The sequence below is a fragment of the Symphalangus syndactylus genome, chromosome 8 (assembly GCF_028878055.3).
Source record: "Symphalangus syndactylus isolate Jambi chromosome 8, NHGRI_mSymSyn1-v2.1_pri, whole genome shotgun sequence".
Taxonomy (NCBI): domain Eukaryota; kingdom Metazoa; phylum Chordata; class Mammalia; order Primates; family Hylobatidae; genus Symphalangus; species Symphalangus syndactylus.
The window spans coordinates 60,222,568-60,247,561 of NC_072430.2; the positions used below are offsets into that span (position 1 = coordinate 60,222,568).

Below are 24,994 nucleotides of genomic sequence, written 5' to 3' on the forward strand. Positions count from 1 at the left end.
TAAATAAATAAATAAAGTAGAAATGGCTGGAGAACCAACCAGAAGTAGGAAAAGAAAGGACGAATGGTCAAGTGGGATCATTCAAATAGGCAAGATGGGAACAGAATTTGTTTTAGAATAAATAAATCCTATTTCTTGAGTTTTAGATTTAGATTTCTGTGTGAGACCTAAGAGGAGTGGTCTGTTAGTCTGTGAAATCTGTGAGTGCTGTGCTCTGAGATGGTCGTAGAACATTGGGAATTCGTAGCACATTGTCTGTATGTGATGAAGTTATGGGAATGGATGAGATTGCTCTCAGGAAGGCTACAGGTAGGAGGCGACGTAGTCCATGGACATAGCCCTGGGAACACCAACTTTCATGAGCTGTCCAGCCTTTTTCATGGAGGAATGAAGGAGTTCCCAGAATGAAAAGGGCAAATCCAGGAAAAAGTGATGTAACGGAAAGCATGGGAGGAGAAATAGGTGGGACCAACCCTGCAGAGAAGACAGAGTCTATGGGGAGATAAACAAGAGAAGAGTTGAAAAATGTCCAGTCAGGAGGTCCCTGATGAGCTGAGTGACTGCAGTTTCAGTGCAGGGGTAGGTGTGGAATCCTTTTTAGAGTTGATGAGAAAATGCAGACAGGGAGCACAGGCCACTTAAAAAGCGGCATGGCTGTGAAGGAGTATGAATTCCTTTCTGCCTTTTAGGGTCCTCCTTATATGAGATCTCTGAAATTTCCTTTACCTTCAGTGTCTTTTAGGATGCCTTTGCTAGTAATTAACAGAAAAATGGACCCAGACTGGCTTAAAAAGTAAAATTCAATAGTGGATTTAGGCTACTGAAAAAGTCCAGCAATAATGTCTGCTTCAGGCATGATTTGATCAAGGCTTTAGATCCAGTTCTCATAATTTTTTCCTATGTGTCTTACATTTGCCCTCAAACTGACTTCCCAATTTTTTAAGTTTATTTCACAAATATTTATTGAGCACCTACTGCATGCCAAGAACTTTTCTAGGCCCTTGAGATATAGCAGTAAAATAAAACGGATAAAGATTCCTGTCCTTCATGCTGGGTGTGGTGGCATGCACCTGTAGTCCCAGCTTCTTGGGAGGCTAAGGCAAGAAGATTGCTTGAGCCCAGGAATTTAAGGCCAACCTGGGCAATGTGGCAAGACCCCATGTCTGAAAATAAAGATTCTTGTCCTTGTGGAGTGTATGTTCAAATGGGGAAAGATATCCTGTAAAAATGTATATACATATATATAGACACATATATAAAATCATAGTATGAGACATGGTTTGGCTGTGTCCCCACCCAAATCTCTCCCATAATTCCCACATGTTGTGAGAGAGACCTGGTGGGAGGTAACTGAATCATGGGGACAGGTCTTTCCCATGCTGTTCTCATGATAGTGAATAAGTCTCACGAGACCTGATGGTTTTATAAAGGGAGTTTCCCTGCACATGCACTCTCTTGCCTGCCGCCATGCAAGATGTGACTTTGCTCCTCCTTTGCCTTCTACTGTGATGGTGAGGCATCCCCAGCCATGTGGAACTGTAAGTCCATTAAACCTCTTTTCTTTATAAATTACCCAGTCTCAGGTATGTCTTTATTAGCAGCATGAGAACAGACTAACACAGTATGTTTAATGACGATAAAGTCAATGAAAAAAGAAAAACAGTTCAGAGTACAGAAGATTGGTAATATAAGAAGGGGTCAGTTGCAATTTGTAGAAAGTGGTCAAGAAAGGCTTCACCAAGAAAGTGGCATTTGAGCAGACATGAGGATATGACAGCGTGAGATGCGTGAATAGCTTCGGGAAGGGTATTGCAGCTAGAGGAAACAACCAGCACAAAGGCCCCAGACAGGAGTGTCCAGCATGTCTGAACAGCCAGGGAGGCCAGTGTAGGTGGGGTGAAATGAGTGAAGGAGTAGCAGTGGGAGATTAGATCAGGGAAGCAATAGAGGCCCAATTCATGAGCCCAGGGCAAGGGCTTTTCATCAGCAGGGCGTCGAGCCCAAGAGTAAATGATACAACTCCAAGTGTAAGAGGATCTCTCTGGCCGTTGTGTTGAAAAGGGACTATAGGGGAAAGAGAGTGGTGTCTGAGAAACCACTCAGGAGGCTCCTTCAATAATCCAGGGAAGAGGTGATAGTGGCTGGGCTGGGGTGGTTGCTGTGGAGGTGATAGACATGGTCGGATTTTGGAAAAGTTTGAACGTAGTGCTAACAGGATTTGCTGACAGACTGGATGAAAGAGAGGACAGGAGAGTCAAGAATCACTCCAAGCATTTCTGCCTAAGCCACTATCTGAGATGGGGAAGGCTGTGGGTAGGAACAGGTTTGGGAGGAAGATCCAGACTTAGTTTTAGACACGTTAAATTTTAGAAGCCTATTAGACATCCTGGGGTAGCCGTTAAGTGAGTGGAGGGCTCTAGGAGTCTGCATTTGGAAGAGAAATCTAGACAGGCAATATCTATTTCAGATATGAAAGCAGACACATAATATTAAAGTCACAAGACTGAAGGAATCACCAAGGAACCGAGAGTAGGTAGAGCAGAAAAGAAGACCAAAGACTGAGCCATGGATCTCTCAGACACTGAACGGTCTGGGAGAAGGGTGCACTAGAAACAGAGACTAAGAAGCCTCATAATAGAAAGAAATTGGAGTGAGAGAGATAGGGCAATCTCTCAAACATAAGTCCCAGATTTCCCTCTGGCTGGACCAAATTAGATTCCTTGAATCAGTCCCTTTAGCCAATGGAAAATAGTAGACAAAGTCCATTTTTTAACTAATCATTTGAAAAGGTCTTGGTTTGTGCAGAAGGGCTTATACTTATGGGGACTTACCTGTGGAACTTACCCCTGGAACTCACCCCCTCCCCAGGGGGGTGGTCAACTCCTCGCAATCCCACCCAGTGGTAAAGCTGAATATTGGGAAGCAATGGATAAAGCAAACCCACCGTCTTGCCACACATTTTCCGGGGATCAATTTTTCTCATGTACTCACAGATCCTTTCTTTCATATTGATAGCTGTATACTTATTACATTAAAAAACAGTTGGCTATCTGTTTACTGATTTCTGCCCAGATTATGAGCTTTTTGAAGAAGAACTGTGTCCTACTCATCTTTGAACCCTAGGACCTAGCCTCAGTGAATATCTGTTGAAGTGAGTTAAATATGAACATGTGAGAGTGTGTAGACATCTGGTTTCTGTGGGTCCTCCTGGGTTACGTCAAGCCTCAAAGTTAAAAGAAAAAATTTTAAACCCTTAGAATAGTTTACGATCCACCTGTAATATGTAAGATAACCACATAGACCATCACCTTGTTAAATTGGATGTATGAAGCTATTTCTTAATAGTTGTGGCTGCAAGAACAATCAGTTCTTAAATAGTTTTGAGACAGAGAAATTTAAAAGAACCCTTTGGTAATTTGGATACACACACACACACACACACATACACACACACACACAGAGAACTTATCGTTGAGAGTTCATAAAATAGCCTAACGAATCTACACTGTAAGGACCTGTAAACTGATTGTATATGCGATGGGCTGGATGTTTATGTCCAGCCCCGTCCAATTCATATGTTGAAACCCTAGCCTCCAATGTGACGGTATTTGGAAGTCAGGCCTTTGGGAGGTAATCAGGGTAAGATGAGGTCCTGAGGGTAAAGTCCTCATGATGGGTTAATGTAGTTATAAAAAGAGGAAAAGAGTACAAAGTTTCAGTTAGATAGGAGGACTAAATTCTTGTGTTCTATTGAGCAGTGTAAAGAGTATAGTTAATAATAAGTATTGTATATTTCAAAATAGCTAAAAGAGAAAATGTTAAATGTTCTTACCACAAAGGAATGATAAATATTTGAGGTGATAGATGTGTTAATTAGCCTGATTTGAATATACATCCTTCCACAATGTATTCATGTATCAAAACATCACATTTACTCCATAAATAGATGCAATCATTATTTGTCAATTAAAAAGATGATACTTTTTCGTGTTTATATTTTGAGTCTTGCTCTGTTGCCCAGGCTAGAGCGTGGTGGCTCAATCATCGTGGCTTATTGACGCTTCAGCTGCCCAGGCTCAAGAGATCCTTCTGCTTCAGTCTCTCTAGTAGCTGGGACCACAGGCATATGTCACCACGCCCAGCTAATTTTTAAAAATATTTTGCAGAGATGGGTCTCACTGTGTTGCCCAGGCTAGTCTTGAACTCCTGAGCTCAAGTGATGCTCCCCCCTCAGACTCCCAAAGTGCTGGCGTTATAAGACATGAGCCACCATACCCAGCCACAATAAAAATTTTTTAAAAAGAGGAGAAGAAAAGCTATGACTTGCCCTATATGCATGCACCAAGGAAGGCCGTGTAGGGGCGTAGGCTGGCATTCTGATCTTGGACTTGGACTTCCAGCTTCAGAACTGTGAGAAATAAATGTTTGCTAATGTCTATGGCATTATACTGACTGAACTGACTGAGACAGTATATATAGTTTGTGAGTGCTGATTAAAACTCAAGGAATAATGTTGTCGGTCAAACAAAGGACAGGAAGAAAAGCTTTAAGAGGGAAAAGGAAAGGAAAGGAAAGGAAGGAAAGGAAAAGCTTTAAGAGGGAACAGAATGAACTTCCTTCTAAACATTGGTTTGGACAGAAAAAAAAAAACAGACAAATGCTCTGCTACAGGTATTTTCTCTATGTTGTTACGATCTTTTGTTGGACATGATTTTTCCCATAGCTTATCTGAATCTATACAGTGAGCTATATTATTAAAGGATTCTAGTTAACTTTGTGCTTGGCCACAAGTAAAGCAGCCTAGACTTTCTTAGAAGAGAATAGAAATACCAAAATATTTTTTTCTGTCTAGTATTTGAGTGAAAAAAAAAAGAATGGCAAGACATAACATAGAACATCCAAAACACTATCAGGTATATTATATTCGTTCAGCCTATCACTGACTTTGTATTTTTTGGAAATATGTTTCCCTTGTTAACTTTTCCCATGGACCTACTAGACTATATTTATCCATATGGGTATTTTTGGAAAGGTAAGCACTAATGTAACTTCCTTAAATTACAAAAGACTCTGAAGGTTTGTGTGTTTGCTTGTTTGTTTTTAGAAAATGACGGGCATACCTTAGAAACAATCTGTTTGAACATTTGAAGGCATTTGCTACACAAAAATTGTCAGTATTTAAACTTTCCCTTTGAAGGCAAGCTATTTAGTTCTTATAAAAAGCATTGCTTTTTATAAGATATAAAGAAACATCAGTCACAGCTATGGAATCTCTGAGCTCAACCTGGACAGGTTGCTTGACAGTTCTTGCGTTATGAAGCGAGTCGCCAGTTGTGCTAGGCCAGACTCTCTTCACGGCGAAATGAAAAAGAGGACACATCTGAAAAACCAGATAATATAATGAATAAGACATTTGGTAAATAAGAGCAATTAAAAATCAAAAACAGCACACATGTGAAAAAACAGATAATAGAGCAGGTAAGACATTAGGTAAATATGACCAAATAATTATGTTGTAAACCTCTACCTGAATCAGGCATCCAGGAGGCAATTCTACGTCAAGTACTTTTTTCCCCCTCCCTTTACTAGATCTGGTTAGACTTTTGAAAAATTAAGGTAAACTCCAGAGTTCACAAAGAAGTTGCCTTGTTGTGTTCTCTGGCCTAGAATGAGGCTGGAAATTGGGTGTGCACTTTCAGCTGGACTTTCCTTAGTACAGCCCCCTTCTCTATTTCTGAGGTGACTCGACGAAGAAGAAATGGGACAGAAGAGGGTTTACTGTGTACAAGGCAGATGCCATGGGAGATCACGTGTTCTTCCTGCTGGACAGACAGGAGCCATGAGCTGGCTGGCTGGTTGGTGGGGGAGCGCTGCTTGGTGGTGAGGAGGATGGGTCTGTTTTATGCTGTTACTATTTTCTATTCGCTTGAAGGGATTTTGGATCTCTCTCTCTCTCTTTCTCTTTTTTTTTTTTTTTGTCCTTGAAAATGGCATTAAGTGATTCTGTGTGTGTGTGCATTTGAGAAAGCCAGTGCAATATCCTATTAATCCGCTGAGCAACTTCAACAACTTGAAAATGATCAGAGCATGGTTGGTGACCGCGTTGGTCGGTTTGTGAGAGCTTTCCTGAGGGGCCACGCAAGTCATTCCATTTAAGGGATCTTCCCTTCTGTGGTCACCCATGCCTCCTTTGCCCAACAGCTTGGCGGCCTCCGTGGGGTCCATTGTAGCCATCCTTCCAGGACACTGGGTCAGTTCAGGGGGAAATTGTGGCCTTCTTCTCCCTCCAGGGAGCAACTTCTCTTCATAAGGATTCTTTTTCCCAGCAAGCAAAGATGACCTGGAAATTTGATAGTGCCAGAGTTACAAACTATACTTTCTCAAGAGAGAAATATTACCTTTTAGAAACTAGTTTTTATCCTGCTGGGAAACTGTACTGTGTTGCGGGGATTGTCTCTTATTAGAGCCGTGTGAGCTGGGGGAAGCATGTAGGGCTATCTTCCACTCACCAAAAAGGCTGCTGGAATCTTGTATGACCCTGAAAAGAAACTGCTGTGGTACTTTGTGGGGAGGTAGGGAAAGACAAAAATGTCAACATAAGCCAGTACATTTCTTGCAGAATGAGCCTGCATACTCTTAAACATACCGGGAGAAAAGTTCTCAAGGTTTTGAAACTCCTAGTGATGGTGGAGTTCTTGGCTCACTTCCTAGAGCATTATGAGGCATTATAAACGTCCTTCGAATTCACGCAGTCCCATAAGAACACCAACAAAAAAACTGTTACGAGGATTTTAGCATTTAATCTTCAGGGGGTCCAAAGCCTTTATTTGCCATTTCTCAATAAAAAAACAAATCATTATATTAAGAATAGGGTAGAGGGGATTGGGAAATCATTTTGTAACAAAAAGGTACTACATCAATTAGTCAAATAGTATTCACTGAGCACTTACTAAGTGCCAGGCATTGTAGCAGGGGGTGGGGTCATGAAGGTGACTCTGACAAGCCTGGGCCCTATCCTCATGACACTTACATTCCAGTGGGCAGCAAAGGTGCAGAGCAAGTGTGCTGAGCTAGTTGTGTAATAGAAGATGCAAGGTTAGCTTACAGCCTCCCAATTCAGAGATTTCAAAGAACATCTTGTTGGATTTAGACAAGCAGTATCCTGGAAGAGGACTGCAGCCTTACAAATGCTCCTGATTCAGCCGGGCACAGTGGCTCACGCCTGTAATCCCAGCACTTTGGGAGGCCGAGGCCGAGGCGGGCGGATCATGAGGTCAGGAGATCAAGACCACCCTGGCTAACACGGTGAAACCCCATCTCTACTAAAATATTAGCCAGTCGTGGTGGCGGGCGCCTGTAGTCCCAGCTACTCAGGAGGCTGAGGCAGGAGAATGGCATGAACCCAGGAGGCGGAGCTTGCAGTGAGCCGAGATCGTACCCCTGCACTCCAGCCTGGGTGACAGAGTAAGACTCTGTCTCAAAAAAACAAAAACAACCTCCTGATTCATTCTTTCCCAGCAAGGTGCTCTTTGGACATGTAGGACCTTGGGCAACACTTATTTCTTCTTAGGGAATCTGAATGTCTCTGCTATTCTTACGAAATACCTCACTGAGAATGTGTGTTGCCTTAAGAGGCTGTTGTATTTTCTTCTTTGGATTTTCAGAAATACCTCTTCACACAACATCTTTTCACAATCTGTTTTTATTCTATAAATGTTTTTTAGCATCTCAAAAATCTATGTCTGTCTACAAGTTAAGCTAAATATCTCCAGATAACTCTCCCAGTCAGAGACACAAGATCTCAATTTCTAAAAAATAATAAATGTTCATATTAGCAAACTTGGACAATGCCCACTTGTACCAAAACTATGAGCAGGAACAGTTATTTTCTTCAGCTGAAAATCTGTCTTAATAATTTTAAGTTTACATTTACATTTTAACTGGGGAAATTTTCAAATATACACAAAAGCGGAGAAGACAGTTTAGTGAACCCTGATGTACCCAGCACTAAGCTTCAAGAGTCATTACAATTTTGCCAGTTTTATTTCACCGATATAGCTTCCCCCACCAAGTACAGACACCTTTTTTCCCTTTTAAATTTTGGGTATCAAAATCAAATTCCAGACATTGTATCATTTCAATCACAAGTATCTTAGTAGAGAGTTAAGGATACTTTAACTATAACATGCCATTACAAAACTAACAAAATAAACAAAAAAATTTTTAGTATCATGTAACATGACCCAGAGTCAAGTTCCTCTGACTGACCTGAAATATCAATTTTTATAGTTTGTTCAAAACAGGATCTAAAAAAGGACCAAACATCATACTTGGTTGTTATATTTCTTAAATTTCTTTTAATCTATAATACATCCCTCCTTCCTTTTTTTTGCACCATTTAATTTTTTAAACGACTAGGTCTTTTTTTTTTTTTTTTTTTTTTTTTTGAGACAAAGTCTCGCTCTGTCACCCAGGCTGGAGTGCAGTGGCGCAATCTCGGCTCACTGCAACGTCCCCCTCCCGGGTTCAAGCGATTTTCCTGCTTCAGCCTCCCGAGTAGCTGAGACTACCGGCAAGCACCATCACACGCAGCTAATTTTTGTATTTTCAGTAGAGAAGGGGTTTCACCATCAAGAGATGGTTATCTCTTGACGAGGTCAAGAGTTGGTCTCGACCTCTTGACCTCGTGATCGGCCCACCTCGGCCTCCCAAAGTGTTGGGATTATAGGTGTGAGCCACCATGCCTGGCATAATCTTACTGATTTTCTCACATTCTGATTTGTCTGTTAGCTTCCTAGTGACATTGTTCAGCTTATTTTTCTATCGCCCTATATTATTTGTAAACTGTTAGGTCCATAAGCTTTATTAGATTTAGGTTCCCCTTCCTTCCTTCCTTCCTTCCTTCCTTCCTTCCTTCCTTCCTTCCTTTCCTTCCTTCCCTCCTTTCCTTCCTTTCTTTCCTTCCCTCTTTCCTTCCTTCCTGTCTTTCTTTCTTCAAGAATATTCATTGGTAGTGCCAGGTACATCCTATTGTGTCACAGTACAAGACACATAATGTCTGATTGTTCCACTTTTAGTGGTGCTAAAACTAATCCAGGGTCCCAGGTGTTGCCAAACTTATACATCCATTATAACACTCCCCATCAATTTTTCACCTCATAGCTTTCATATTCTTTAATGATCTTAGCATAGATCCATTTTTTATCATGAATGAATTTCAATTATAATATTACATTTCATCAACCATTATTTCGAATCTCAAACTATTTTAGTAAAGTTTTCTAATAGAAATTTCCTGCATAGTACTATATTGAATTTATAATTGAAATGTTTTACAATTAGGAAATGTGTCCACTACAGAAAATTTGGCATATGTAAAGTATAAATTTCAAATAAAATCACCCCCAATTTTTCCACCAAAAGATAATCATTTCTATGGTTTCAATGTATTCATTTTGATCTTTCTTTCAGACAGCATATTGGAACAAAACAGGAACCACAGTATACTCTGTTTTGTACCCTTTTTGCTCTTAGTAATCTATTTTGGACATCTTTTCATATTAAAAAATACCAGATTGACATCATTACTTTTAATGGCATATTTTAATTTTCCTAAAAATGAAACCTTGGAATGAAAGGTGGTAAAAAAATTTAACCTTTTGATATTTATTTTCAAGACTCCTACTGCAGAGTTTTCCCATCTAAAATGTGTTATGAGTACTAATTTCTCTACATCTTTGGTAACACTATTATAATTTTTATAGTTTTTGCTAATTTGATACAAAAAAATTTTCTGCCCAGTTATATGTTTTTGATTAATTGCTAGAGATGAAAGTTATTTGTATGTTTGTTATTTATTTGTATTTTTCTTCTATGAATTTTCTACTTATTCTGTCAGTTCTTCTATCAGTGTGCTAATACTTTTTTTCTATTTCAGATATTTTATTTCTCTTATTCTGACATTAGGGTATGAGAAGTACAAAAGATCCACAAGTGCCAAAAATTCTATATAGCTTTGCGGTAGTTAAAAAAATACAAGAGAACAAAACAATTTTTTGAGTAATAGTCATCTCTACAGATCTGAGTGACTGTCCACTTGAAACATCACTGTAAAAGTGGTAAAAAATGATTTCATTGTGATTGTGTTAAAATTTTTGATGTCTCTTTTGCTTGTTTTAGGAAATCTGTCTTCTGACATTTATACTGGATGGATTCTTTACTTGTATTTTGCTGAAGCCCAATTCCCTGCCTCTTCAGGGCTTCAATGATGGCACTTTTGTTTTTGGTCAGCTTGTGATGTTTTGTCCAAAGGAAGATTCTGATAACAACTTCAGCAGCGAGAAAAGCTGGATATGAATTTATAGTTATTGTCCTTTTCAACGTAAAAAAAAAAGTTGAAAAATACTGAAGACTTTTTCTTAGTGTTAATTTCTCTTCCTACAAGGATTTAATTTATACTCATGCTGAGGATGAATTACCTTTGATGCGGTTTTTTTTCCAAAGTATTTTTAAAAAGCTTTCTTGAAAAGATGAATTCTTCTTCCTAGCCCTAGGATTCTGAGTAAAGATGACATATTGGAACAGGAGAAGTCCAGGTTTATCTTTCTACTTTCTTACCTAATAACCTGTTGGACATAGATAATTGAGATCTCCATGGATGTCCAGAAACTCTAGGAATGGTTGAAATTAAAAACGTGAAACTCAAACTGACTTTATTTAATCATAGATAATAAACACATTGCCAGAAGTTTATGGACACAAAGGCCAAATGAACAATGGAAAGCCACATTTAGAGGCTGCCTGAGAGTTTAAGACTTCTGTTTTCCTCTCCTTAATAAGAAATAAGTTATCATTGTCATCATCTTCCAGATCACCTCTCCTTTTTCTTCTCTTGCCCCTCTTACCTTCACTGGGAGACTTGTCTTCTCTTGATGTGTGGTAATGCAATGAATGGTGAAAGGGCTTGGAAGGCTTCTGGGTTTTAAAACTGCCAGGAGAAGAGTAGGTTTTGGGGCCCCAGGGAAAATCCTCATCCACTTCACGATGTCTGTCAGTCTTCCTGTGCTTCTCCCAGTTTTCTATTCTTGTTCTTCATTTCTTTTTGTGTTTCTTTATTTTCTTGAGGCCACCTGTTGCTTTTCCACAAGGCATGGCCCTTCTTTATATCATGATGGGGGTTCTCATTTGCTGCTTTTATGTAAGGTAGCTTGGATGGCTCTGGGATATCCCATTTTTCTCGAGTACTTTTATTTTTTGTTTTTACTCTCTTTTCTCTCTCCTGAGCTTCAAATTTGTCATCATAGTAGCAGATGAATGGAGATACTGGAGACAAGTCATACACTTCTCTTTCTGGACACTTGTGTCCGTAATGGCCTTTTGCATGCAGTGACAACAATATGCTAAGGCTGATGGTCTTGAAGGGGTCTTCAGCTTTTTGGGTGGTCCACGTTTGGTGGTTAGGTGATATTGCCTCCAGATTTCTGTGCAAGCATCTGTATTGTGGCCTAGCATATGACATCGGTCACACTGTTTATCCCAGGAATGTCTGAAAAGACATGCGTGGTCCCACATCTTAGGCACAGGACAGTATTCGCAAAGGGGGGGCTGGACAGGAATATAGGAGGTGTCCTCTCCTGGAGCACAGGAAACAGCGATGAACTTTTCATGGTAAGGGGCAGTTTTTTGATAAATGGCCACATTTGTCACAATTTCTACAGATAATGTTTTCATTGGCTGAATAATATCGCTGGGTCCATCTTCCAGGTGATTGGTTATTAGCTATCTGGGCCTCAATGTCTTTGTCACTGATGAACCACTTTATACCATCTTCTCCTTCAGTAACAGAGTTTTCACATCCCAGAAAGTTGAGAAGGATATCTTCATCTTTATAATCTACTTCACATCCCAGTAGCATCCAGCTTTTCACATTTTCACCTTCTGAAATGGTGTTCTCTTCCTCTTCACTTGGACTGACCTCTATAATCATGACCTCTTGGATTACACCTGATCTCTCTTCAATATCACTCTTGCATTTCTTATCAACCAGCTCATTAGATTGAAGAAAAGCAGAAGGACCATGGGTATTTTTTTGTGCTTGAGCTCTAACATTCTTTCCTTTGCATCTGTAAATACTATCTTCATCAGACAAAGTGATGACCTCTGACCCATCTGACAGCTGGATGACCTCACTATCTGAAAGGACAATTAGCTTCTTCTGATTTGGTTTACTACTCGAAGATTCCAAATTCCCAGAGTTCTTTTCTTCATGTTCTTCCTCCCTGATGACATCATCAAGATCTTGGGCATAATAAATTCGGCTATAGAGTTGAAATTCCACCTCACTATCAACACTCAGTTCACTAGATAACTTGTCTCGATAAAGATCATCTTCACATGCTTCTATAATCTCATAGCCACCAAATATCATAAAAAGTCAGTAACCTTGATGTGCTGCGGCTGCAAACCTACTTTTCTTAATAAATTATAATGATGTAATATTAATCATTTATCTGTCATATTTCAAATATATTTTGCCAATTTGTCATTTTTAAAATTTTGCTTATGACTTTTTAATGTTCAGAAGTTTTAAATGTTTATGTCATCTATTAAAAATAGTATCTATTTTTTTTCTTCGTGATTTCTTCCATGGCATTAACATTCCCCATCTCAAGATCAGTGTAAATATTTGCCCATAATTCCTTCAACAGTTTTGGGGTTTTGTTTTCATATTTTACTTTCAATTCTTTAGCCTATGTTGAATTTTTTGGCTATAATTTAATGTAAAGATCTGACTGGATTCCACCACCACCCTCCATGCCCCACATATTCTCATTTTCCCCACCTCCATTGTTTGTTTGAATAATCTACTCCAAATGATATGCTTTTTCTTTCTTTCCTTCTTCTTTTTTTTTTTTTTGAGATAGAATTTCGCTCTGTTGCCCAGGCTGGAGTGCAATGGTGCTCTGACCACTGCAACCTCGGCCTCCTGGGCTCAAGCGATTCTCCTGACTCAGCCTCCTCAGTAGCTGGGATGACAGGCACCCACCACCACACCCGGCTAATTTTTGTAGTTTTAGTGGAGACTGGGTTTCACCATGCTGGCCTGGCTGGTTTCAAACTCCTGACCTCAAATGACCCACCCACTTTGGCCTCCCAAAGTGCTGGGATTACAGGCATGAGCCACCATGCTGGCCCGATACACTTTTAATGCATTAGTTTCTGCACTATCTTTTCTGTAACAATGATCTGTCAGACAGTACTTATACTAGTAACACACGTAAATGTTGCAGCTGTAGTATGTTTTAAGATCTGGAGAACTTTCCTTATATTATAGCTGCTTTCTTAACTACCTATTTAATAGGTATTAAATAGATATTTCTTAATACCTATTTACTGATGACTCTCAACTTACGTCTGGCTCTAATTTCCAGAGGTGTATGTCTATATATCTATTCAACCTCTCCTCTCAAATGTGTAATAGACATCCATTCATTCATTCAGCAGTATTTATTAAGCACCCACTCTCTTCCAGGCACTGTTCTAGGAGCTTGGAATAAATCAGTGAATCACACAATGATCCCTGCCAATTAATTAACAGTTTGATTCTTACAATAACTTTATGAAGCAGAGAAATTATTATTTCTATTATATTTCACACATGAAAATGACACACAGAGAAGTTAAATGACTTACTCAGGGTCACACAGCTAGTAGGCAGTGAATCTGGGATTCAAACTCAAGCCATTTCGTCCAGAGTCCTTGCCTTTAATCACTTTCTCAAACTCAACATGTCCAAAACAGAAGTATGGATTCCTCTGTCACATTTAGTTCTCAGACTTTCTCCATTTTAATAAATGACTCTACCATTCATAACTACCTGCTTGAGTCAAAAACCTAGGAATCATTCACGACTCCCTTTTCCCTCACTCTCCATATTCAGTAGATTAGCAAGTTCTATCAGCTTTATTATCACCAAATATATCTCGAATTCCACCACTTCTTACCATCTCTTGTGCTCCAACCTAGACCAAGCATTGTCATCTTTTGCCTGTATTATTACATCTTCTAAAGATTCTCCCTATTTCTGTTCTTTCTCTTTTCACACAACAGGCAGTGAAGACTTCAGAAAATGTCAATAACATCCTGTCACTCTCATGATCAAAATACAGTCAAATTATACTATAAACACTTACAGTGAAAAATAGAAATTGCCCCACCCTTCCCTATTCGTTTGACTTGTTCCCCAGCAGCAACTGCTCTATGTTCTTTTGGCTCTTTCTTCTGTCATTTACATCCATATCTCTAAAGTACATACTAATACAACTAGTTTTAAAATTTCAGTTGTGGACACCATCAGTCAATTTCAATGACTTCCTAGTAGTGCAGAGGAATATTTAGCTCTTCTACAGCTACCCGCACCCCCAACACACACTTCCTCTCTCTTCCACCAATGTAGGTATATCTCAACTTTTATTATTTTGGTTACATTATTTTGACTATGCAAATATTGTTCATACTTCCTTAGTGTACTAGGACTTTACTTCCTATTTTTGTAAAACTTTTTGTTTTACTTCCTTATTATAAAATGTCCTAGGCTTAATAATTGCTTCATTTTTTCTTTGCTTGTTTTTCTTCGCTTGTTTTTCTTCCCTAGGTACTTAATACTAATTCTTACTCAAACTCTCTGGTAGAACTGCAAATCTTTTCTCAATGTAACTAGGTGTATAGAATAATCTATAAATTCATTTTTTTCCCCTGGAAAGCATCCTCCTAGGTCCCTTCTTTCTAAATGAGCTGCCACACTACTGTCGTTTTGTGAGTCTGCTTCATGATCTTCCTGGGAATTCTGTTGCTTTTTAACCTGTTTTTAGCTCCTCTTATCTGGATCTCACGTCTTACTCTCATTTGGCTTAAATTCATTTCGAAGGAGTACATTTTCCAGTAGCTTTCTGAGGAAGTAGGCATGAATAATGAAATAAAAATATGCTTCTTGGCCAGGTTCAGTGGCTCATGCCTGAAATCCCAGCACTTTGGGAGGGCAAAAATTAGCTGCATGTGGTGACGGGTGCCTGTAATTCCAGCTACTTGGAGGCTGAAGCATGAGAATCTCTTGAACTCGGGAGGCAGAGGTTGCAGTGACCTGACATCGCACACTGCACTCCAGCCTGGGTGACACAGTGAGACTCTGCCTCAAAAAACAAACAAACAAACAAACAAACAGAAAACAAAAACCGCTTCTTGTAACTCCTCATAATTGATAATTACGGTAATTTGTTATAAAATTCTAGGTTTGACATCATTTTGATTTGAATAATTATGATTGAGTGTTCTGATGTTCTCCCAATTCTTGATCCTTTATAGCCCTTCTGCTTTTTTTCTATGAGCTTTTAGAAGCTTCTCTTCATTTCTGAAATTCTCATATTTCACAACATTTTAATCACCCTCAGAGGTTTCTTCATGTCACTGGGTAATTCATTTTTTTCTTCTCCCCCAAACCCTGTCCCTACAGATTTGGGACAAATTTGCTCTCTGTCCTTATGAATTATTTGGCATTTTCTATAATTTTATAAAAATGGAATAATATATAAAATCACTTCCGTGCCTGGCTTTTTTAGCATAATTATTTTGAGATTTATCAGGTTTTTTTTAATATATCAGTAGTTTATTTTCATTGATGAGTAGAAGTCAATTACATGGATTTACCACATTTCGCTTATCTCTTCACCTAGTTATGAACACTTGGGCTGTTTCCAGTTTTTGCTATTCATAATAAAGCTGTCATAAGCATTAGTGTACAATTCTTTCATTAGACATATATTTCTTTTTTCATCTGTTAATATTTAGGATTAGAATTGTTTAGTCATATAGTAGGGGCTTCTTTAAATTTTTTAAAAACTGTCAAAAGTTTTCCAAAGTTGTTGTGCTATTTTACATTTTCACTGTCACCGTACAAGATTTCCAATTGTTGTATATCCTTGGCATTCTCAGTGTTTTCAATTTTAGTGAATTCTAGTGGATATATAGCTCCATCTCACTGTGATTTTAAATTACATTTCTCAGGTAGCTAATTACTTTGAGCATTTATTTGTGTATCTTTTTTTTTTTTTTTTTGAGACCAAGTCTCGCTCTATCGCCCAGGCTGGAGGGCAGTGGTGCGATCTCGGCTCACTGCAAGCTCTGCCTCCCGGGTTCACACCATTCTCCTGCCTCAGCCTCCTGAGTAGCTGGGATTACAGGCGCCCACCACCACGCCCAGCTAATTTTTGTATTTTTAGTGAAGGCTGGGTTTCACCATGTTGCCCAGGCTGGTCTTGAACACCTGAACAACAATGGGGAGCACAAGTTCTAATTCCAGAACAATTACATAGCCCTCAAAGTCAACGTATGATGCATGAAATGGAGTATGTCCCTGGTACGGGACTGGAAAAAAATTTGCAAGGTTTAAAAAGCTCCCGCCAAAGATTAGGATATCATTTTTTATGGCGGCCATTGTTAAGCCTCCAGAACCTATACCTTTAAAATGGTTAAGAGATAAGCCAATTTGGGTAGAACAATGGCCGCTAAGTAAAGAGAAACTGGACGCTTTAGAGAAATTAGTTAGTGAACAGTTAGAAAATGGGCACATAGCTCCAACATTTTCCCCTTGGAATTCTCCAGTTTTTGTAATTAAGAAAAAATCAGGGAAGTGGAGAATGTTAACTTACTCAAGAGCCATCAATTCAGTTATACAACCTATGGGAGCATTACAGCCAGGACTGTCTTCTCCTGCTATAATTCCAAAAAATTGGCCTTTAATAGTTATAAATTTAAAAGACTGTTTCTTTACTATCCCCTTAGCTGAGCAAGACTGTTAACGGTTTGCATTTACAATTCCTGTGGTAAACAACCTGCAGCCTGCTAAGCGTTTTCATTGTTTTACAGAAGGGTCTAGTAATGGTAAAGCTCCTTATTCTGGCTCAAAAAGTAAAATTTTCCAGACATCCTATACTTCAGGAACTACAGATGCCCGCCACTATGGCCAGCTAATTTTTTTTATTTTTATTTATTATTTATTTATTTATTTATTTATTTTATTTTTAGTAGAGACGGAGTTTCACCATGTTGGCCAGGCTGGTCTCAAACTCCTGACCTCAAGTGATCCACCTGCCTCGGCCTCCCAAAGTGCTGGTATTACAGGCATGAGCCACTGTGCCTGGCCTCTTTTACTAATTCTTAAGATGGGCATATTCATTTGCTAGAGCTGCAATGAGAGATGGCTTAAACAACAGAAATTTATTTTCTCAGAGTTACGGATGCTAGAGTCCAAGATCAAAGGGTCAGCATGTTTGGTTTCTTCTGAGGATTCTCCTTGGCTTCCAGATGGTTGCCTCTGTGCTGTGTCCTCACATGGTGTCACCCCTTGGTCTGTGTGTTGTGTGCGTCCTAATCTCCTCTTCTTATAAGAACACTAGTCATATTGGATTAGGCCCACCATGGGAGCTCATTTTACCTTAATTACCTCTTTAAAGGCCCTATTTCCAAACACAGTTACTTTCTGAGATTCTGAGGGTTAGGATTTCAACATGTGAATTTTGAGGGAGATTTAATTCAGCCCATAACAATGGATCTAAATTATTTTATTTTTTATTTTCTTTAAACATGAAGAAATTTGAGGCTATACATTTTTCTCTGACTATAAATTAAACTGTTTTAATATAAAATATTCAATGTGAATCATTCCCCTTTCCATGCTTTCTAGATAGCATATAATTTCAATTTTAAATTTCTCTTTGATGCTGGGGTTAAGAGAGTGTTTCTTAACTTCCAAAACGTTTTTTGTCAACGTTTTATTACTTATTTCTAATTTTGTTTGTAGCCTGTGAGTGTTCTATGTTTTAATGTTTTTTAAGGGTTTTCTTTGCAGTCAAATATATATATCATCAATATTTCTACTATTCATAGTCCTGCAAAAATTCACACTCTATATCAGTAGGATAGAAACTACATATGATTTTATTAATCTACTTTATTGTTATATTATTCCATTCCTCTATGTCCTTGCTTATCTTTCTGTGAATCTTTCTACTTCTGAAAGAGATGTTTTAAAAATTACAACTATAATTTTATTAGGTTTTTGCATTTCTACAAGCTCTTTTTACATATTCAGTTGCAAAGTTATTTGATGTGTATGTTTGTAACTATTGTATCTCCTCTATAAACTGTTTTTTTTTTTTATTGTCTCTATTCATGTCCTTCTTAAAATGCTACCTGGTACCAACCTGTATGACGCCACAGTCTCCTAGTTTCGCTCCATGTCTTTGCCCACTCCTTAAATGTACATGTTCCTCTGTATTCTGATCTTCCTCTCCTCCTCCTGTAAGCACAAATAAATATACATCTCTCACCCAAATCTCTCTTCGGAGCTCAAGACTCATACAACTCCTTTCTGCCTAGATTGTTGTCTTAAACGCAGCACACACAGCTCAAAAGCAAAATTCCCCTCCTTCACCCTGAACCTGCCTTTTCTCTCTTTAAAACATTACCTTTAGATTTTTTTCATATAAACAAAACATTGCTCAGTTTTCTTTTTCTACTAATCTGATATTACATAATCCAAGCAAACTGCCTAATGTTGTGCCTGACAGGTTGTGAGTTCTTCGAAAAGTCAGCTACTATTATCAATAGAATCCAAGTTTATATCCACTGTCAATTGCCACTTCATGATTCAGGAGGTACTTTTTTGCCACATTACCACAGTAGGATTGGTTCTTTGGTCTTTTATGAACACAAGAAAGAAACAATTAAATCTCAACTCGCATACTGTGGGATAAAGCATGTCTTGCACTGTGCTATAGTGGGAATCAAGGAATGGCCATGGTTTAGTGCTTCTTTCCAATGGTCCAATAATTTACTTGACTCCATTAGTTGCATTCTTGGGTTCCAGTGACACGATCAATTTAAAATAGTTTTTGAATGAATCAAACAAAACTATAATGAATAGCCTGGATTTTTTGTTTCTTCTTTGAATCCTAGTTGATGGCAGAGAGCATGTTTACTCACCGATTGGTGCTGGATTTGACCACTGTTTAAGAATCAGCTCCAGGAATTTGATCTTGCAGAAAGCTTCTGGATATATTAAGACAAATTTTTCTGTTCACTGGCTTTTCATGTCCTTTAGGAGAAACCTCCACCTGGAAACCACTTGAACACCCACCAAGGCACTTGAGTGAAAACATTAGCATATACTACATGGTCCAATTAAAATAGAGACTAATAGAAACTGGTAACATGAAGAAGTACGCCTCTCATTATGTAAATCCCCACCTCGCACCCTTACCACCAATCACACACATAGCTACTACCACCGACAACACAGCCTTTCCAGCACGGAACAAACCTTGTGTCTGAACAGAAACTGCTTTTTAAAAGCAACTAACGATCAACAAATCTGGTCATTGATTAGCCTAGAAGAATTTTTCTCCCTTTCTCATATTTTCTGCCTTCTGTCTCATAACGGTTTTCTGTTTTGTCAACCTCACAGCCCCACGGAACTTGAATGCCAACAGCTCTTCATCGGTTCACATTAAAGAAAATTAGAAGGAGGAGGAGGAGAGAAGAAAGCCCTGCCATCAAGTTTATTATTCCCAGGGTGGTCAGCTTTCTATTTAAGGGAATATGCCCAAATTTCAGAACTGGTTTAGTTTATGCTCTGAAAAACATAGGCAATTATTCACCTGCCTCTTACATATTTGTGTGTCTGGCTGTGACTTTCGATGGAGGGCAATAAAAAGGAATCATTAAGAAGCCTAGTGTAGATGATGTGTTTTCTCTCTCTGAAAAAGAAGAGAGATGGCGTTTGCCTAAGTACCCAAAATTAAATACATAAGCTTTCTACATGGAAGCCTAAATAGCTTATTGAATTAAAAAAGAAATCTTAGAGCTTTACAGTAAAAACACTCTTTTTCCCATTTCTGGAAAAATTATATTAGTAAAAATTATTTGGCCATAATCTCTCAGACTGTGCAATTTTAATGTAGTGAATAGAAAATTAAATACAACTTTCCACTGCAAGTGGCTTTGACAGTGAATAAGACATGTCACCGTATGTATTGAAGCCTCCTCCATATATGTATTAAAGTTTTTATTTATCTGTTTCTTGTGCTGTTTTGACTAGTCCTTCTAGTTGGAGGGAATTTAACGTTTAAAGGAATATGTGAATATAGTCTAGTTTTACATTTATATTTAAAAATAGTTAAAATAGAATTTCTAAATTCGGAAGAGAGAATATCAGTAATCGGGCTGTTTTAAATTTATTTGCTTGATGATGTTATGTAGGTCTTAAGATTTTAGGATAGCTCGGCTGGGCGCAGTGGCTCACGCCTGTAATCCCAGCACTGTGGGAGGCCAAGGCGGGTGGATCACCCGAGGTCAGGAGTTCAAGACCAGCCTGACCAACATGGTGAAACTCCATCTCTACTAAAAATGCATAAATTAGCCAAGCATGGTGCCAGACGCCACCTTCAAATTATTAGCATTGTAAGGCTGAGTTGGGAGGATCACTTGAGCCCAGGAACTTGATGTTACAGTGAGCTTTGATCGCTCCACTGCACTCCAGCATGGGTGACAGACTGGAACCCAGTCTTTAAAAAATAAAAAAAGAAATCACTTGTTGCAACTGACTGAAGGCCAGCTCAAATGAGCTTTAGAAGAGAAGGAGGTGACTGGCATATGGAACTGGAAGAACACCAGCACAGCTGGATTTAGTAGTCCAGGTGAAGCGCCAAGCACCAGGCCTTCACTCACACTCTCTCCAACTCTGTCTTCTGCTAGTTTCTCCTCTTTTCTGTCAATCTCATGTACTTCTGCTGAAAAAAACAAAACAGACTGACTGGAAATGGCTAGAAAGATGGCTCTGGCTAACCCACACTGATATCTTTACAGTTTATGAAAATAAGGGAAGAAAAACCTCTTTGTTAACATCCATATAGGCAATTTCTTTTTTTTTTTTTTTTTTTTTGAGACGGAGTCTCGCTCTGTCGCCCAGGCTGGAGTACAGTGGCGCAATCTCGGCTCACTGCAACCTCCGCCTCCCGGGTTCACGCCATTCTCCTGCCTCAGCCTCTCCGAGCAGCTGGGACGACAGGCGCCCGCCACCACGCCCGGCTAATTTTTTGTATTTTTAGTAGAGACGGGGTTTCACCGTGGTCTCGATCTCCTGACCTCGTGATCCGCCCGCCTCGGCCTCCCAAAGTGCTGGGATTACAAGCGTGAGCCACCGCGCCCGGCATATAGGCAATTTCATGCAAGGTTGGCACAGCTGGTTTGTTAGCCCCATGAACATTCACTGTGGCCGAAGAATTGGACATGATGAGAATCATTATGATTGACAGCTCTATTAGGACCATATGGTGTAGCCAAAGAGTGCCCTAAAACAGTGGGACTCAATCCTGAGAGCCAGTGGTACTCTTTTAAACAATAAATATTTTGTAATGCTCCCTTTTCTATACTGTGTCTGTAAGAGTTTTATCAGAAGGAAAGCAGAACCACTGGGATACATACATTCTCTCTTTCGCTCACTGTCTCTCAGTCTCTCTCTCTCTCTCTCTCTCTCTCACACACACACACAGCACATGAGGAAAATTAGGGATTTATTGACCTTATGAACTGTGGTATCTGGTAAGAGTCTATATGAGGCTGTTGTTTCTTTAGTGCTAAAACCTCAAGTCCATAGGGCAAGTAGTTGGGAAGCAAAGATGGATATGAAATAAGGGAAGCAGTGATAAACTAGAATCTATGAGGCTGAGCTGGAAATATGAGGATGGACTAGACTCCATGTTTGACTTTCACAACCTCCAAGCTTCCAGTTCAACCCTGCAGGCATCCTGCTGAAACTGGTGCACTTTACCAGGAAGCTAAACATGCACCTGGCCCAGGTATCAGGGAAGCTGAAAGAGGAAGTTGCAGGAGCCGGAGTTGCTGTGGGCTCACCAACCTGGCAAGCCAGCAGGTAAGGACCACATATGTGAGATGCAAAAGCACTCCTTTCCCTGCTTCAATCTTCAGAGGATAAGAAAAATAAAGCCGTTTTTTTTCACTTCCATCCTTCAAATTGCTCACAAAAGTCTTTCTTTTTTTAACTGATACTAATCTGGAACATTGCAGAGAAGAGAATTTGGGGAAATTAGTTCTAGCTTAGCTAAACTGACACAGTTCAAATCTGCCACATACACGGCGCCAGTTACAACTTTTTTCTCAACTCCAAATCCACCTTTCTGTACTTTGCTTTGTGGTACTGGATCTGGGACTCTGAAAACCACATTTCTGCATTATTTGCTGGCTTCATGTTAGAGTCTGCCAATAAAGGGCACTAAAGAGAAATGATGAGGTTAGGACAGGAAGAAGGATGTTTTCCTTCCTATTTCCTGTGGACTTCCTGTCTGCTTGTGCGCATCACCCAGGCTTGCTTCTTCACCTTGGGAATGATAATTCCTTCCCAAATCAGTGGTTGGATGCTACTTGCTGTTTTTCCCAACCCTTCTTCCCACTCCTGCTCAAAGATGCACGCACCAGCCAACCAGCATCATTCTTCAGAAGTTCAGGCCTCAACCCCACAAGGCTCCTCCTCCCAATGCTAACACAGCACTAGGCAGGTAGTGCTTCTTTCTCAGAGGCTGAGTTTCATCTCTATAGGGCCCCACCTCTATGTTCCTAAGTTTTATTGATTCCAAGATCTTCTCTTTGTTTTCCCAGCCCTAGTAGTGGTAGCTGCTGCCTACAGTTGTTGTGTCTGTGAGAGGGTATATGTCTCCCTTTTTAGCTGTTTAGTTACCGAGTTGATAATTTTGTATAGCTTACCATTCTTTGTATCAAATTCTTTCTGTTCAAATAACTGGTATGGTTTTGTCTCCTGAGTGGACCCTGACTGATACATATCCTGAAATAAAACTCATAGATAATAAACTGTATGTATAAATATAATTTTAAAAGTAGAAGATCAATATAATCCCTAATAGAAAAAATGCAATACAGTCATATGTATTTTAAGACTTTCACATGTGACCAAGATGGAATAATAGGGATAGGACTTAATCTTCCACGTGAAATAACTAAAAACAAAAGAAAACAGAAAAACCACCCAGACAAAGTATACAAACTAATTGGATATAAAAACACTGGTCCCTTTCTCCAGATAAGGGATGATAATAGAAAGGAAAACAAAACAAAATATCAGGCAGCAGGTAACAAAAGACAGTGACCTCTGAGAGACAGGAAACAAAATAAATAATCTGGGCCAGGTGCAGTGGCCACACCTGTAATCCCAAGACTTTAGGAGGCCGAAGTGAGAGGATCACTTGAGCCCAGGAATTCAAGACCAGCCTAAGCAATATGGCAAGATCCCATCCTTACAAAAAATAATTAAAAATTAGCCAGGTGTGCACCTATGGTCCCTGCTACCTGAGAGGCTGAAGTGGGAAGACTGCCTGAGCCTAGAAGGTTGAGGCTGCAGTGAGCCAGGATTGCATCACTGAACTCCAGCGTGGGCAACAGAGTGATACTGTGTCTCACACATACACACACATACACACACATACAAAGTGATCCACATGATGGTGTCAGCTTACTGTTTGGAGAGATATTTGGACTGTAGTTTTGGATGAGGGACTCAAGCAGAGCCCCAGTTTCCCTAAGTTGGGGAGAAGGAGCTAAAAGTCTGGAGAGGCTAACGTGGCTGGAGTTCACAGGGCTGAGCACTGGAGAGGAGAAAGCTTCACAGAGAAGGAGCTCAGAAAATCTGCAGATGGTCTCCCTTGAGGCTCCAGCTGAGAAAGGATCAGCACATGAATGTGAGGAAACTGCTTGAGGCTGAGGGAAGAACCACTTAAAGGAATTACAGGGAACAATCCTCCGAGTTCACACACGGCCTGGAATATATCCTATTCCCACCAGCCAGAGTGAAAAAAACCTCATAATTCATGGAACATTGGTAGGGTATTCTGAAAGGTAGTAGGGAAAAATTAGCTCTACACTAAATCCTGCTCTGGTGCCACCTGACAAAGCTTAAAAGCAAGGCCTAAAAGGATCGAACTATTTCCAAATAACTTCGTTCCATCCCAGATCAAAGCTCAAAAACATGTATAAAAGTCAAAGATATCCAGCATCCAACAGGTTAAAATTCAGAACATCAGGCATCTGATAAAAAATTACCAGTCATGTAAAGAAGCAGGAAAATATATTAATAAGTTATGGATGAGAAGAAAAATTAATTAATAGAAACTGACCCAGAAATGATACTAATGATGGAATTAACAGACAAGGACATTAAAACAGTTATAACTCTATTCCATGTGTTCATCAAACTACAAGAAAGACTGACATGTTAAGGAATGACACAGAGGATATTAAAAAGATTCAAATCAAACTGCTGGAGATGAAAACTGCAATGTCTGAGGTGAAAAATACATTGGAGGTAGGGAGATTAATGAAAGATTGGACATTGCAGAAGGAAAGATTACTGAATGTGAAGTCATAGCAATATAAACAATCCAAAATGAAACAGAAGGAAAAAGACTGGTTAGAAAAAGGAAAAAAAAGATAGGATTGGCATATCAATGAGCTATGGGGCAACTTGAATACATTTGAAAGGAGGGGCTGAGTGCAGTGGCTCATGCGTATAATCCCAATACTTTGGGATGCCAAGGTGGGAGGATCGTTTGAGCCCAGGATTTCGAGACCATCCTGGACTACATAGTCCAAAGAACTTTGAAGAAAAATAAAGTTAGAGGACTTACAGAAAAAATAATAATAAATTAGCCCAGCATGGTGGCACATGCCTGTGGTCCCAGCTCCTGGGGAGGCTGAGGTAGAAGGATCACTGAGCTCAGGAGGTTTAAATATGTTCTCTGATTATGATCTAATTAAACTAGATATCAATAGCAGAAAGATAACTGGAAAATTGGTGAATGTTGAAAAATAATATAACATATATCTAAATTAACCATGGGTCTGGAAATCAAAT

General features: G+C 39.3%; 1 pseudogene; it reads right to left on the reverse strand.

Annotated features, from left to right (window-relative positions):
• Positions 1–10,991: 10,991 nt before the first annotated feature.
• LOC129488740 (zinc finger CCHC domain-containing protein 7-like) lies at positions 10,992–12,427 on the reverse strand (annotated as a pseudogene).
• Between the last annotated feature and the right edge of the window lie 12,567 nt (positions 12,428–24,994).